At 45.7% G+C, this 16,405-nt stretch overlaps 1 protein-coding gene across 1 annotated transcript in view; it reads right to left on the bottom strand.

The window, feature by feature from the left end:
- ncanb (neurocan b) overlaps positions 1–15,357 on the bottom strand; it is a 264,974-nt gene extending 249,617 nt beyond the window's left edge. Inside the window, exon 1 of the mRNA XM_043721435.2 lies at positions 14,947–15,357. The gene's annotated coding sequence lies outside the window, so the exon portion shown is untranslated. The remainder of the gene's footprint in view (positions 1–14,946) is intronic.
- Between the last annotated feature and the right edge of the window lie 1,048 nt (positions 15,358–16,405).

The raw sequence follows: 16,405 nt of genomic DNA, 5'->3' as shown, positions 1-16,405 counted from the left end.
AATAAAACTAATTAAGTCTTGGACGTGAATAAATCAATTAATTTCTGGAAAGTTTAGCATCAAAATGATTACTGATGACAACTCCTGGAGAGACAGGCCGGATATGTCTGCAGATGAAGTCAGTCTTTTGAATTTGTAGTTGAATAGATGAAATTGCCTCACCTGTTCCCTTGCTGGGTCAATTGCTGGAGGCAAAATCCTCGTGAGCAATGCACAGCGCAATCACAATTCTGAGACTTTATTGCAATTCGTCTGAAGTCTGGCCCCATCATGAATTCTCAACTTTTATTGCTGTGCTTTGGGAGGTTGTTCCTGGGCCCTGAGCTCTGGTTTCTCTCTCGAAATATCTCCATCTCTGTCTCTCATCGTTACTCTCAAAAATACTCACTAAAATCTTTCTTTTTGATCATTTTGAAGCATTTCATCACCTGCTGTAAGATCTAATAACATCCAGGAAAACGCAGTCTGCTTGATCAGCACCACGTCCACAAACATTCACTCCCTCCACCACTGACAGCAGTGTGTACCATCTAGAAGATACACTGCAGAAATTCAGTTAGGATCCTTGGGTAGCACCTTTGAAGCTCATACCCACTTCTATCTAGAAGGACAAGGGCAGCAGATAAATGGGAACACCAACCCTTGCAAGTTCCCCTCCAAGCTACTCATCATCCTGACTTGGAAGTGTATCACCGTTCCTTCACTATGGCTTGATGTAAATCCTAGCATTCCCCCCCTAATGATACTGTAGGTCCACCTACAGCACATGGACTACAGCGGTTCAAGAAGGCAGCTCACCACCACTTTCTCAAGGGGCAACTAGTGACAGGTAATAAACACTGGCTGAGCCAGCGATACCTACGTCCCATGAGTAAGTGGAAGGAAGTATGTCAATATGTGGGCCAATGTCAAACCCATTACTTGATTAAGTTTGATTTGAAGCATCTAAGGTGTCTTACTACATTAAGTGTCCCAGATAAATACAAGTTGCATTTTGATGACATTCACCAGGGAGGGTGTGAGAATATTACAATTGGCTTCAATGTTCTGGTTTCAAGCAGGGAGTGTCAGGTAGAATCAGCCATAACAGATTGTCTCTCCTGGATGGAGATAGGTATATTGTTAAACAAAGATGCCTTGGAGGAATTGCAATGAAGACTGTTATGCAGAGTAATTGCCCTACAAGTGGATATTGAGTACAGAAGGTCTATATTCCCTTGCATCTTGAAAAGTGTGAGGTAAGCTTACTGAAACAGATAAAATTCTTAAGGGGTTTGCCAGACTAGATGCTGGGAGCTGAAGAATTTGCATTATAGGTCTCAGAATGGCAGAAATGGCAGATGGAGTTTAATTCAGATAAATGTGAGGTGTTGCAATTTGGTAAGACAAACCAAGGCAGGACTTTCACAGCTAATGGTGGGACCCTGGGGATATTGTTGAACAGAGAGATCTAGGGGTGCAGGTCCATAATTCATTGAAAGTGGTATCACAGGCAGACAGAGTGGTGAAGAAGGCATTTGGCATGCTTGCTTTCATCAGTCAGAGCATTGAGTACAGGAGTTGGGATGTCATTATTACAGCTGTGCAAGATATTAGTAAGACCACATTTGGGGTACTGCATACAATTCTGGTCACCCTGCTATAGGAAGGATGTTATTAAACTGGAAAGGGTGCAAAAAAGATTTATAAGGATGTTAACGAGATTGGAAGGTTTGAGGTATATAGAGAGCCCAATAAGCTGGGACATTTTTCCCTGGAGTATCAGAGACTGAGGGGTGACCTCATAGAGGTTTATAAAATCATGCAGGGCATAGATAAGGTGGATAGAAAAGGTCTTTTCCCTGGGGTAGGGGAATCCAGAACTTGAGGGGCATGGATTTCTGGTGAGAGGGATAAGAATAAAAATGGACTTAAGAGGCAACTTTTGCACACAGAGGGTGGTGCATATATGGAATAAGCTGCCAGAGGAAGTAGTAGAGGTGGTACAATTACAACATTGAAAAGACACTTGTCAGGTACATGGATAGGAAAGGTTTAGAGGGATATGGGCCAAAGGGCCTGTTTCCATGCTGTGTGTCTTTATGATTCTGTGTGATTCTATGAATAATAGGCCAACCATTTCAGACTGAAGTGAAGAGAAATTTCTTTACTCAGAGTGTTGTAAATCATTATATCTCAACACCCAAGACAGTTTTCCAAATTCTTTCATGGGATGTGGGTGTTGCTGGTAAGGCTTGGATTTGTTATTCTGTTTTCCCAAGACAGAGATCGATAGATTCTCAGTTACTAAACAAAATGGGGACATTGCAGGAAAGTGAGCGAGTTTGTGGGCGGCACGGTGGCACAATGGTTAGCACTGTTGCCTCGCAGCGCCAGAGACCCGGGTTCAATTCCCGCCTCAGGCGACTGACTGTGTGGAGTTTGCACGTTCTCCCCGTGTCTGCGTGGGTTTCCTCCGGGTGCTCCGGTTTCCTCCCACAGTCCAAAGATGTGCAGGGCCAGGTGAATTGGCCATGCTAAATTGCCCGTAGTGTTAGGTAAGGGGTAAATGTAGGGGTAGGGGTATGGGTGGGTTCGCTTCGGCGGGTCGGTGTGGACTTGTTGGGCCGAAGGGCCTGTTCCACACTGTAATGTAATCTAATCTGTAATCTGTAATCTGTAATACGAGATCAGTCATGGTCTTACTGAATGACAGAACAGGCTAGAATGGCTTTATCCTGTTCCTACTTATTACATGTTTACAGAATCAAGTCACAAGGTTCAATGCTTACATTCAGGTATTTATGTTCCCTGTGAATGTCCTCTTCATCTGACCCCTATCACCACAACCTTTTCCCATTCCTTTCCCCCTCACATTTTATGCACCTTCCCCTTCAATGTATCCTGTACCATTCACCTCAATCATTCCCAAGGGGAGAGAGTTCCACATTCTCACCACACACTGCGTAATGAGGATTCACTCAAATTCTCTGTTGGATTTATTAATCACTCTCTCGTATTGATGGTCCCTTGTTCTGATCTCCCTGCAGAATATAAACTTCTTCTCAGCATCCACCCTGTCAATCTCTCATAATCCTGATGACCTTTACTCTGGAGCAAGGAAAATTCTGAACCTATGTAAGTTTTATTGGAGTGTACAGCCTCTCAATTTCATATGCATTCTAGTGACTTTTTTGTAGCTTCCTCAATATCTCTATGTCCTTTTGTATAATATTGAGACCAAAATTGTCCATAATATTGGGGTGGTGATGGTTCAGTGGTTAGCACTACTGCCTCAAAGCACCAGGGACCTGGGTTTGATTCCAGCCGCAGGTGACTGTCTGTGTGGAGTCTGCATATTCTCCCCGTGTCTGTGTGGGTTTCCTCCGGGTGCTCTAGTTTTCTCCCACAGTCCAAAAATGTACAGGTTAGGTGGATTGGCCATGCTAAATTGACCATAGCATTCAGGGATGTGTACGTTAGGTGCATCAGTCAGGGGTAAATGTAGTGTAACAGGTTTGGGGAATGGGGCTGGATGGGTTATTCTTCAGAAGGTCAGTGTGGACTTGTTAGGCCAAATGGCCTGTTTCCACACTGTAGCAATTCTACGAATATTGTGGTCTGTGTAGACATAGAAACCATACAACATTGAGCTTGGTTCCAACCGGTAATGGGCCTTAACTTATTGAGCATTTTAATAGAACATAGAACATTACAGCGCAGTACAGGCCCTTCGGCCCTCGATGTTGTGCCGACCAGTTATACCAATCTAAAGCCCATCTAACTTACACTGTTCCATGTACATCCATATGCCTGTCCAATGACGACTTAAAGGCACTTAAAGTTGGCGAATCGACTACCGTTGCAGGCAAAGCATTCCATACCCTTACTACTCTCTGAGTAAAGAAATTACCTCTGACATCTGTCCTATATCTATCACCCCTCAATTTCAAGTTGTGTTCCCTCGTGCTCGCCATCACCATACTTGGAAAAAGGCTCTCCCTGTCCACCCTATCTAACCCTCTGATTTTGTTGGTACTCAGGGAAGGGCTCATCTTAAACAATAAGCAACCCACCAGATTAAGTAGTTTTATATCCGGCCTGACCTGACTATCTCAGATAACTGAGATAATTTATCTTAAGTTATCTCAGAGACTTAAGATAAAAATCCAGGCTAATGTCCCAATGTGATACTGAGGGGATGCTGCACTATCAGAGCTGTTGATTTTTGGGATAAAATTTCAAGCTGAGTCTTCATCGGTGCCCTCCGATGGGTGTAAAAGATCCCCGGTCAGTATGTGATAAAGATCTTTGGGGGTTTCCAAGGGGCCATTATTTCTCATTCAATCAGCAAACACAAGCAAATGGGACTGGTTTCATTTGGGAGCCTTGGTCAACATGAACGATTTAGACTGAAGGGTCTGCTTTCGTGCTACACCACTATCTTTGAACACAAATCACTCCCCCACTATTTGTTGGGCCTTGTTGTGAGCGAATTGCCTATTGTAAAGTATCCCAAAACATCCTGATGGCTGCAATGGAAAGGGAAACCTTTAACCTTTCTCAATCGGGGTTGTTGTCAAAGAGTCATTATTCCAATGTTTCCCAGTGAACTGGCGGGGTCAACCTTCCCCTTTCGATGCCCACGCTATCCGTTCGCTGCTTTTAACATCATCTTCCCACCCACCTATCCAACTTCCCATGTAAAGTATGGCCATTTGTCACAGGTTGCAGAAGGGCAACTAGAGAGGAATTGCACCTAAAGGAGGGTTCAACCCCATTTGGCCTGGAAAGGGGTGGGTGAAAATATTGACTAGGAGAAAGTGAGGACTGCAGATGCTTGAGGTCAGAGTCAAAGACTGTGGTGCTGGGAAAGCACAGCCGGTCTGACAGCATCCGAGTAGAGGGAGAGTCAACGGTTCAGGCATAAGCCCTTCATCAGCAATATTGACCTCTGCATCTTTATGCTGAAGTGTGTATCGCACCTTCTTTTGTTGAGTACAAATCCAAGAGGCAGCAGAGCATGGCCTGGTCAGCTGACACCTTGGTAAAAGTGCCATGAGCTCTGGGTCATCTCCCTTTTCAAACAGAGAATGAGATCGGCCTTTCAACAACAAGTAGGGCCTTCTTCGAAAACTATAACTTGGTTGGTGCGTCTCTTTCTCTTCCGCTTAAAATTCACAGTGTGTCTGGCTACATGGTCAGAATTATTAATAGCACAACTGACTCTGATCAAAGGACTGGCTGTTCACTGAGCATTGAAGTGTGGAGGTACAGAGAAAGAGAGAGGGAGAGACAGAAAGTATACGGTTTCACTCAAAGATTGTGACAAAGCACAGTACTCAGGGGACTTGTGGTACAGTGTGTCAGCCTTCTCACTTTGAAACCTGGCCTCAAATTCAACCTAGTAAGATTAAATTAATTACATAGAGTTTACAGAAACAGGCCATGTGTTTCATAGAATCCCTACAGTGTGGAACAGGCCATTCAACCCATCAAGTCTACACCAAACCTCCAAAGGGCATCCCACCCCTTCCCTACCACCTTGTACTTCCAGTGGCTATTGCACATTGCTGAACACTGTGGACAATTTAGCATGGCCAATCCACCGAACCTGCATATCTTTGGATTGTGAGAGGCTAGCAGAGCACCTAGAGGAAACCCATGCAGACACGGGGAGAACATGCAAACTTCACACAGGCAATGCACGGCTGGAAGCAAACCAGGGTCTCTGGCATTGTGAGATAGCAGTGCTAACCACTGAGCCACTGTGCCACACATATGGCCCATGTCTCCTTTCACCCCCCTTTCTCTCATCCCATCAGCATATCCAAAGTCTACTCGTTTCTGCTTCATGTGTTTATTTGCCCCCCTATCAAAAGCCTGCACACTATTCACTTCAACAATTCTCTATGGCGCGAGTCCTTGCCATTCTCTGGATGTAGAGGTTTCTCCTGAATTATCAATTGGATTTACTGTATTAGGTACTATCTCTATTGATATTGTCTTGAAGAAGAGTCACTTTAACTTTGTTTCTCTCTCTCTCTCCACAGATGCTGCCAGACCTGCTGAGTTACTCTGTTTGTATTTCAGATCTCCATCACATGCGATATTTTGCTTTCAATGTATATTAATAGTCTTTAGATTAATTCCCAGCAAGTGCATACATTTTCCCCTTTTTCTCTGTTGTCAAATCCTTTATTTCTCTTCAATACATTGATTTGATCACCCTCTAAAAGCTTGTCTAGTCACCTGCTTCTGCCTGAAATGAGCTTTGAGCAAGTTTCAATCCCTTTAATATGACACTAATTGACAATCTCATTCACTTGTGACTGATTTTTCAATTTCAGAAATGTGATGTTGGTGCATTAAGGTGAGTCTGGGGTTGAGCTATGTTGTTGAGGCTGAGCTGATGGGGTTTCAGAACATGCTTTACCCAAGTTCTTTACAATTCAACAGCAACCTGAGGCCAATTACAGGCAAGGCTGACCACCCACTATGGCAAGGGATTGCAGATTCTGCAGTGTGTTACAAAATGTTTGACTCTACACAGCAGAAAAATGCAATAGAAGCAAATTTTGCTTGTTTAAAAAAATGATTTTCCTTCTTGTTTCTGAGTCCCATGTGCCTCTGACACGTGCCAACATTTCTTGCCATTCTCTATGCTATAGAGAATGGAATCTTCCTCCAATTACTGGGGACACAAAATCAAACCTATTCTATGCTGCAGCTTCTGAGGGAGGTCTCTGGGAGTAACCAAGGAATATTTCCAAATCCTTTATTGCTTTGATACCTCTGCCTTGCCAATGCACAGTTACAGAAAATAGCGAGCTAGCAGCTGGTCATGGCTGGACCAGACAGTCACAGGAGACACTGGGCTGTGAAAGATAAGGTAACACAAGCAATTGTAGTTGGTTTCTGTTGGCTGTGACACAAGCAGATGGCTGAGGGCACTGAGCATAGTTCCCCCAGGTCTCGCAATCCTGAACTTTTTCCTTTTGTAGGTAGGGCACAAAGTCAAGTAATTTGCAATAACAAACCTTGCCAACCCGTGGACAAAGTAGAGGAAAATTTCACTTAGCAAAGCTTTTACAGGTTGTGGATTGCATTCACCCCCCTCCCTTTGTGAGGTACTGATGAGAACCTCTCACCCATCTGAAAAACATTTTAGGAAAACATAGCCATCTTCTATTATTTTACAGCAATTCAGTTACTCATCTTTCTCCACTTTCCCCAGGATAGATGAGTCCAAAACTGGTGGGCAAAGGTTTAAGATGTGATGGGAAAGATTTAAAAGGGACCTGAGGGGCAACGTTTTTACATAGAGGGTGGTGCGTGTATGGAATGAGCTGCCAGAGGAAGTGGTGGAGATGGATACAGTTACAACATTTAAAAAGCATCTAGATAGGTATAGGTTTAGATGGATTTGGCTAAATGCTGACATATGGGATTAGATTAATTTAGGATGGTCAGCATGGACAAGTTGGACTGAAGGGTCTGTTTTCATGCTGTACAATTCCATGACTCTTCGTCCAATAGCACACAAAGCAACTCACCTTCCATCCTAAGCAATCAATTTTTACTTTAATTCTGGATTCTTGAGCATTCCTAATTTGAATTGCCAGCATCATTGATGGTGGTGCCTTTGACCGAGTCATTGGAATTCCCTCCATAAGCATCTCTGCCATTCTACATCTCCCTCTCTTCCTTTAAAGCATCCCTCTGCACACTCTGCAGTAGCTATTGGTCAACTCCCTTATCTGACTTGACATCAAATTTTCTCTGATATATGTGACTGTGCAATTCTTTTGAGTGCTTTAATGTGTTAAAGATGCTGTATAAATACAAGTGGCTGCTGTTAAACTTCTTGATGAATGAGCATGTTCCTGCAGAACATTGTCCCAGGGGCAGTGTATGTTCAAAACATTTACCTTTAATAAATAAACCCAATCTGGGCCACTCACAGCCACCTAGATGTTGATTGCCCCCTTGTCAAAAATAGGGCACTCAGACAACTTTCCTAAGTTATGAAAGCAAAATATTCATCAGGTTTCAATTCAGTCTCTAGATCCATTTCATCAGGAACTTCCAATTACTTCCTCTTCAACAATGAGTCTATATAGACCTAATCTGTAGGTATCAGAGAGGTTAGAGTATAAAACACTTGCAAAGGTCTTGCAAATAATAGGTTTATGCCTGTCATCCTGTTTGTTCTAAGGGCAGATCATACAGCCCCCTCAGCATGTTCCATCATTCAATTAGATCATAACCAATCTCTATCTTAACTTCATAATCCTTAATAAGCTTTTCAAACATAAATCGATCAATCTCAGTTTTTTGAAATTATTAATTGACCACGGTTGCATTTTTAGTGGAGAGAGTGCTGACCCCTTCAACAGCATCTTCCGAACCTGCAACCTCTACCCCCTGGAAGGAGGAGGGCAGCAGATACATGGGAACACAACCTCCTCCACGGTATAGACACTGCCAACCCCCCAGCACAACTCTCTGTCATGATTTGGAACAATTGTCGCTATTTCGACCTCATCTTTAGGTCGAAGTCCTGGAGCATCCTCCTGAACAGACTGTGGGTGTATATGCACCATATGGACTGCAGGGGCCTCAGAAGGTTCTTCAGCACCCCTTTCTAAATGGCCATGAGAGACGGACAATAATTGCTCGCCCAGCCAGAGGTACCCATATCCCATGAATGAATAAAATACTCCTGATTACCACTGCCTGTTATGTGATGAACTGCTTTGGACAGCACACCTGACTCACAGGGTTCCAAATTGAAGATTATCTTCCCTTGTTCCAGACTCCCAACTCAGAGGAAATTGTTTTTAACTAAACTGTCAGCTTCCTTAATCAACTTAAACAATGCAATCGGGTCACCCCTTTTTTGTCCAAATGCACAGAAATTCAAGCCTTGTCTAAGCAACCTGTCTTCATTATTTAAACCCTTTGATCCTGGCATCATTTTGATGAAACAAAAACAGAAATTGCTGGAAAGGCTCAACGGTCTGGCAGCATCTGTGGAGAGAAATCAGAGTTAACGTTTCCGTTCCAGTGACCTTTCTTCAGAACAGTTCTGAGGAAAGCTCACTGGACCCAAAACATTAAGTCTGATTTCTCTCCACAGATACTGCCAGGCCTGCTGAGCTTTTCCAGCAATTTTTGGGTTTTGTTTCTTATTTACAGCATCTGCAGTTCTTTTGGTTTTAATCATCTTGATGAATTTTGACTGTGTCACTTCCAAGGCCATTATATCGTCTCTAGGGTCTAGTAGCCTAAACTGACTGGGGTCGAAATGGAATTCTGCAACTGTATCGTAGGAATAGACCTACAATCAATGGAAAACTTTCACTAATTCTCAGATAGCTCACTCTACCCACTGCCAGCCATCAGGGAAATTCCTAAAATTAGACTTTAAGTTTTTTTTTCCTCTGCTTGTCAGAATCAGCCTTTATATTCACGTATACTGGATGAATACAGTGAAAAGTTTATACGTCGCCAGTAACGCTGCCATCTTAGGTACAAAGGTACCTGGGCACAGCTTCTTTAGTTAAAAGATCTTCGAAAATAGAGAAATAAAATGTCAGGCATTGCAGAAATAAATGTTCAGGAAAACAGACCACGCTGGCACCTAGCTTCCAGTCCACGGCATGGTCTGACTCCAGACCATGCCAGGCTTCCCGCTGAGGATCATGAGGCTGAGAGATCATTGCAGATCATTCATAAATGATCATTGATAAATGGATGCAACCCAGCATTGTGAGGAACATTGGGTACATCAATGTAGAAAATAACTAACTAGATAAGATAACAATGAAAGCTCTCTTTATTAATTAAAAGAAACCTGTCTCGACATGTTACCTTGCCTTTTCACCAACACATTCCACCCTGACCTTAAATTTACCTGGACCATCTCTGACACCTCCCTCCCCTTCCTGGACCTCTCCATCTCCATTAATGACGATCGACTTGACACTGACATTTTTTACAAACCCACCAACTCCCAAGGCTACCTGGATTACACCTCTTCCCACCGTACCTCTTGCAAAAATGCCATCCCGTATTCCCAATTCCTCCGCCTCTGCCGTATCTGCTCCCAGGAGGATCGGTTCCACCACAGAACACATCAAATGGCCTCCTTTTTTAGAGACCGCAATTTCCCTTCCCACGTGGTTAAAGATGCCCTTCAATGCATCGCAGTCCACATCCCGCACCTCCACTCTCAGACCCCACCCCTCCAACCGTAACAAGGACAGAACGACCCTGGTGCTCACCTTCCACCCTACCAACCTTCGCATAAACCAAATCATCCGCCAACATTACCGTCACCTCCAAAAAGACCACACGACCAGGGATATATTTCTCTCCCCACCCCTTTCTGCCTTCCGCAAAGACCGTTCCCTCCGTGACTACCTGGTCAGGTCCACGCCCCTCTACAACCCAACCTCCCATCCTGGCACCTTCCCCTGCCACCGCAGGAATTGCAAAACCTGCGCTCACACCTCCTCCCTCACCTCCATCCAAGGCCCTAAAGGAGCCTTCCACATCCATCAAAGTTTTACCTGCACATCCACTAATATCCTTTATTGTATCCGTTGCTCCCGATGCGGTCTCCTCTACATTGGGAAGACTGGACGCCTCCTAGCAGAGCGCTTTAGGGAACATCCCTCAGAAACCCGCACCAATCAACCACACCGCCCTGTGGCCCAACATTTCAACTCCCCCTCCAACTCTGCCGAGGACATGGAGGTCATGGGCCTCCTTCACCGCCGCTCCCTCACCACCAGACGCCTGGAGGAAGAACGCCTCATCTTCCGCCTCGGAACACTTCAACCCCAGGGCATCAATGTGGACTTCAACAGTTTCCTCATTTCCCCTTCCCCCACCTCACCCTAGTTCCAAACTTCCAGCTCAGCACTGTCCCCATGACTTGTCCTACCTGCCTAACTTCTTTTCCACCTATCCACTCCACCCTCCTCCCTGACCTATCACCTTCATTCCTTCCCCCACTCACCTATTGTACTCTATGCTACTTTCTCCCCACCCCCACCCTCCTCTAGCTTATCTCTCCATCCTTCAGGCTCACTGCCTGTATTCCTGATGAAGGGCTTTTGCTGCTCCTCGGATGCTGCCTGAACTGCTGTGCTGTTCCAGCACCACTAATCCAGAATTAAATGTAAACCTGCCTACCCTCTCAGGTGAATATAAAGGATCCCATGACACAAAGAGACCTCGTAGTGCAGGTTCATAGTTCCTTGAAAGTGGAGTCCCAGGTAGACAAAATAATGAAGGTGTTTGGCATGCCTGCCTTTATTTGTCAGCGCATTGATCATAGGAGTTGGGAGGTCATATTGCAGCTGTGCAGGGATTTGGTTAGGCCACTTTTGGAATACTGTGTTCAATTCTGGTCTCCCTTTTATAGGAAGGATGTTATGAAACTTGAAAGGGTTCAGAAACAATTTGCAAGGATATTGGCAGGGCTGGAGGGTTTGAGCTAAAGGGAGAAGCTGAACAGGCTGGGGCTGTTTTTCCTGCAGTGCCAGAGGCTGAGGGGGGACCTTAGAGAAGTTTATAAAATTATGAGGGGCATGGATAGGGTGAATAACCAAGGTCTTTTCCCTGTGGTGAGGGAGTCCAAAACTAGAGAGCATAGGTTTAAGGTGAGAGGGGAAAGGTTCAGAAGGGAATTAAATGGCAACATTTTCATGCAGGGGGTGATGCGTGTGTGGAATAAGTTGCCTGAGGAAGTGGTGGAGGCTGATACAATTACAACATTTAAAAGGCATCTGGATGGATATATGAATAGAAGGGGTTTAGAGGGATATGGGCCAAATGCTGGCAAATGGGACTAGATTAATTTAGGATATGTGGTTGGCATGGCCTAGTTGGCTCGAAGGGTCTGTTTCTGTGCTGTACAACTCTAAGACTATTCAAAGTAGAGTATGAAAGTTCTCTTGAAAGTTCTAGTCTATATTTATCCTTCAATCAATATTGCATCAACATTACCCAGTATTTATCTCATTGCTGTTTATGGGAGCTTGCTGTGTGCAAGTTGGCTGTTGTGTTTCATACACCGCAACAGTCAATACTCTTCAAATATATTTAATTGGCAGTAAAGTGTTTAGGCATGTCTCCTGGTCTTTAATGGTGCTTTATAAATGCAAGCCATTCTTTCTTATTTGTAAAACAGCAACATGTTCAGAAGCAAATAGTCCAAGATTCTTTCAACAAAGGAAGAGAAATGAATGACCAACAGTAATTGGCCTCAAGGTGACCTCCTGTTTGGAATTGCTTGATTTTTTTTCTGCCCTACAGAAGAAAGTTTCTTCAATCCCATTGTTTCGGCATGATTGACAAAGCTGGCATTTATCATGCCTTTCCACCTTATTTCAGGTTCAACCACTGTACGTAATATTACTGAGCATCAGGAGAAGGCACCGAGAACTGTGTGGTATAATGTCAAGATAAAACTGAGTGCCAATGTGCTCACCCTGAGCAATGTCATGGGAGATTCTCGAGCAACAGGACAGCAATAATAATCATTGAATTGCTGGAGTGCAGAAGAATCCTGATCTTGGCACTATTCTAGTTTCGGAACCAGCTAGTTGGTATGTTCAGCGTTTAAGTTATTAGTTTAAACATTTACCTTGAAATGCAGCTGCAAGGAGACAGCCAAATGATCAGCTATCTCCTGCTTGGGATTTATGTGAAGCCATTCAGTTCCTCATTTACTGATTCTTTCTCTCCCCCTTTCATTATCGCTGCGTCTGTCTCTGCCTTTTGCTCTGTGTCTCTCTCCCCATCTCTCTCTATCCTTCTCTCCCTCTGTCACTCTCCCTTTCTTACTGTTTCCCCACCTCTCTATTGCTCTGTCTCCCTCTTTTTTCCTCTCTGTCTTTGTTGCTGTCACTCCATCTCAGTCTCCCTCTATTATTCTCTCTCTCTCTGCCTCTGTCTGATATTATCACAGATCACAGCCTCTCCCCATCTCTATTGCTCTGCTTCCTTCTCTTTATCCTTCTCTCTCTTTGTCTCATTCACGTTTTCCCTTCCTCCTGTCTCTCTCTCACACTCTCTCTCTCTCACACTCTATCACGTTCTCTCTCACTGTCTGTCGCCCTTCCTTTCTCACGTTCCCTCATGGACAGTACCATGATTGCATTTAATCAGTCCTGCCTAGAGAACAGAAACACTGGCCCAGGGCAACTGCTGAATGACAAAAGAAAAAAGTCTGTGGACGCTGGAAATCTGAAAGAAAAGCAGGGAATACTCAGCAGGTCTGGCAGCATCTCTGGAGAGTGGGGTAACATTTCAGGTCGAGAACGCTTCACCAGATCTCCTCAAAAATAGTAGGGTTACTTGGTTTAAGATAAGCATTAGGCAAAAGCGAGGACTGCAGATGCTGGAGATCAGAGTCTAGGTTAGAGTGGTGCTGGAAAAGCACAGCAGGTCAGGAGCAGGAGAATCGACATTTTGGGCAAAAGCCCTTCATCAAGAATGAGGCTGGGAGCCTCTGGGGTGGGGAGCTAAATGGACTCACCCCATTGACTTAAGATAAGCATTGCAGAGGGGGATTGCTAATGACAGAGATTGTCCGAACTTACTGCTAAATGCAATTTGATTAAATACCTCAGCATCATTCCCTTCAGATTTTAACCCATAAATAAATAAACTATTGGAGAAGGTATCCCAGTGTGTGAATGGTGAAAGCTGAACAATGATATAAAAGGATTTGGGCGGAGGTGAAAGGGGGGGGTGCTTGAGGATGAGGCGAAAAGCGATGGAACGGGAGGGGGGTATCGAGATTGGAAGGCTTTCACAGTGAGCTCTCACAGGCGAGACGGGCTGAACGGCCTCAGGCTGCGCTGCTATCACATTGCACCGGTCATTCTGAATCCATTCCTCATTGAAATCGCGGGTGAACGTGCCATCTCGTTTCACTCACACTCACGCTGAGCTGCTACCTCTGTGGCCAGGACGCTGTGGTGTATTTGGGAACCGGGCTGTGGGGTTCTGGTCTGGTCCCTCCTGTAGTTTTGTCAGACACAGGCACTCCCAGGCTGCTAGGTACCTGGACCCAGTTTCTGTGGAACGGCTGACAAGACACCCAGGAGGATACAGCCCTTTCTCCCTCTGGTCTGTGCTCTGTTTTATTTCTGAAGCTCTCAGGGTCTCTCTCTGGCAATGATGGTTTTCCCCCTCTAGGATATTACCAGCTGAGGGAGACCCGAGCGCCTCCTGTCCCCCTGTTGGGTTTTTTTTCTCTGATGTTTTACATATTGTCAGTGCTGACATTTCTCTCTCTCTCCTTCTCCTCCGCCCGTGTCTCATTCATTCCCCCCCCCCCCCCCCCCCCATCGCCCCCATTCCTTCTCTGTCCAGCCCCTACCTCAGCTTCTGCCCTCCCTTGACACGGTGACACTGGGAACCTGCATTCCCAGTGAAGTGTAGTCCACAGTCAGGCGATGTTCATGTCGGAAACGGTCACAGAAACTCAGGAGAGCAGCCGGCGGCGTCTCGCAGTTGGGGATGGCCCCGGGGGTGGGGGGGGGGGTCTGGAGATCTGAATCAGGCAGGACCCCCCCCCCCCCCCCCCGACAGCAAACCCTTGACCAAAACTGCGAGCCCAAACCCAACGAAAAATGTAACCCGAAGAGTTGATAATACGGTGGGCACTATCACTGCCCCTGCATTGACATAACTCAATCCCTGACAACTCTTTATAAAAATGAACACTTATTGATCTCGACGCGTTTTGTAAGGGACCCACCATTGAATTAACATTCTAGACATCAGATCTTTTAAGCAAAGGCTGTCAATTTCAGTGTTGGTCTACAATGGTATTTGGCTCTCTCTATCCTGACTGCGCTTTGTTCTACACCTTTGTTTTCCTGCAAATGTCATTCAACAGAAGGAAAGATAGAATGAAATCTGATTTTCTTTCACTATTACCTGCGCCGGGCACAAGATCACACTCGATCGGCTCCACAGATCCCGAATTCCGGGGATCTCTCCAACGCTGGTCTGGTTCTCAAACGGATCGCTGTCTCAGTCCCTCCTGCCCCACAACGCGAGATGCTGGGCTTTGATTCGAAATTTTTGCAACCTGGCTCCCCACGGCAAGGCAAAAAGAAAATGTATTTTGGAGAGAAACTAAAGTGGATCTTGGAATCCTCCCTCTCTCACACAGACACACACAGTGAAGGGTTTGAGAGGGGATCGGACAGATCTCTGTCTCACTTTCAGAGAGAGAGAGAGAGAGAGTCAGGGACCACCTTAGATTCCCTGGCAGCGCGGCGGTATGTGAGGAACTGAGTGAGACACCTCGAACGGAACCAACACCAACCCCAGCCACAGCTCAGCGCGCAAGGACGACCGTTCGGCCCTTCGAGTCTGGAGCGCTCCAACAGCTCAACATCCCCCCCCCCCCCTTAGCACAAAGAGATGCTGGAAAACTGGAACAACGCTCCGCAGTCCTGACAGCTTCAGATTTCTCCCCAGCGAACGTTGCCTGAGCTGCACAGATTTCTCGAGCAATTTCAGGCTTTGTTTGCAGATTTCCAGCATCACCCGCACTTCTTTCGGGTTCCCCCACCCCCATCCATTCTGGCTGGGTTGACGGGACAGCATCTCTCAAGTCTTCCTCTCTTCCGCTACCCCCACGACCAGCCCTCTGGCAAAACCCTTTCCCTGGGGGGGTGGTAGGGGGGGTGGGGGTGGGGGTGGGGGGGTTGCCTTTTAGTTTGAACAAAAGAAAATACTCCAAAATCTTCAACAAGCGTCGTCCTAGGGCAAGAAAATGAAACTGCATTGCTATAGCGCCTTTCCTCCCAATATGTCACCAGCATCCCCCTCTCCCCTCCACCACCACGCTCTCCCACCTCCCCCCTCGCCCCCCCACCCCCAACCATCTTTACAGTCATTGAGGTGCCTTTTGAAGGATGGTCATTATTGCGATGCTGGGACCTGGTCAGCCAATTTGCTCACAGGAAGCTCTGGTGTGTTGTACTGGCCCGATGGTGTGTTTCCTGAGCTTTGTCTGAGGGTTTAGCATTTTTCAGGAAATTGGTGCTAACCTCCCTCCTCCTCTTTGCGGAGTACCCTGGGGTCTCTTAGCTGAGTGGGTAGAGGAGTCCTCACATTTCAAGGTTATATCTGAAATACTGAGTGTGGTACTCCATCGCTATCCAGGGAGGTGTAGGGCTGCCCTCTGTGCTGTTTGGGAGGGTGTTCCAAGATTTTGACCCCAGCAACACTGAAGGAGCAGTGATGTTGTTCCAAGTCAGGATGGTGAGTGGCTTTGGAGAGGCATTTGATGGGCTTGGTGTTCCTATACGTCTGCTGTACATGGCCTTCCGGGTAGTGGAGGGGACAGATTTAGAAGATGCTGTAGTAGGTGGAGCCTCAATGA

This window comes from Chiloscyllium plagiosum, unplaced genomic scaffold (assembly GCF_037043375.1).
Source record: "Chiloscyllium plagiosum isolate Xiang-an unplaced genomic scaffold, Cpla_swu_hap1 HiC_scaffold_28, whole genome shotgun sequence".
Lineage (NCBI taxonomy): Eukaryota > Metazoa > Chordata > Chondrichthyes > Orectolobiformes > Hemiscylliidae > Chiloscyllium > Chiloscyllium plagiosum.
Note: the sequence above shows the minus strand (reverse complement) of the source record. Positions and strands in the feature narration are given on the sequence as shown.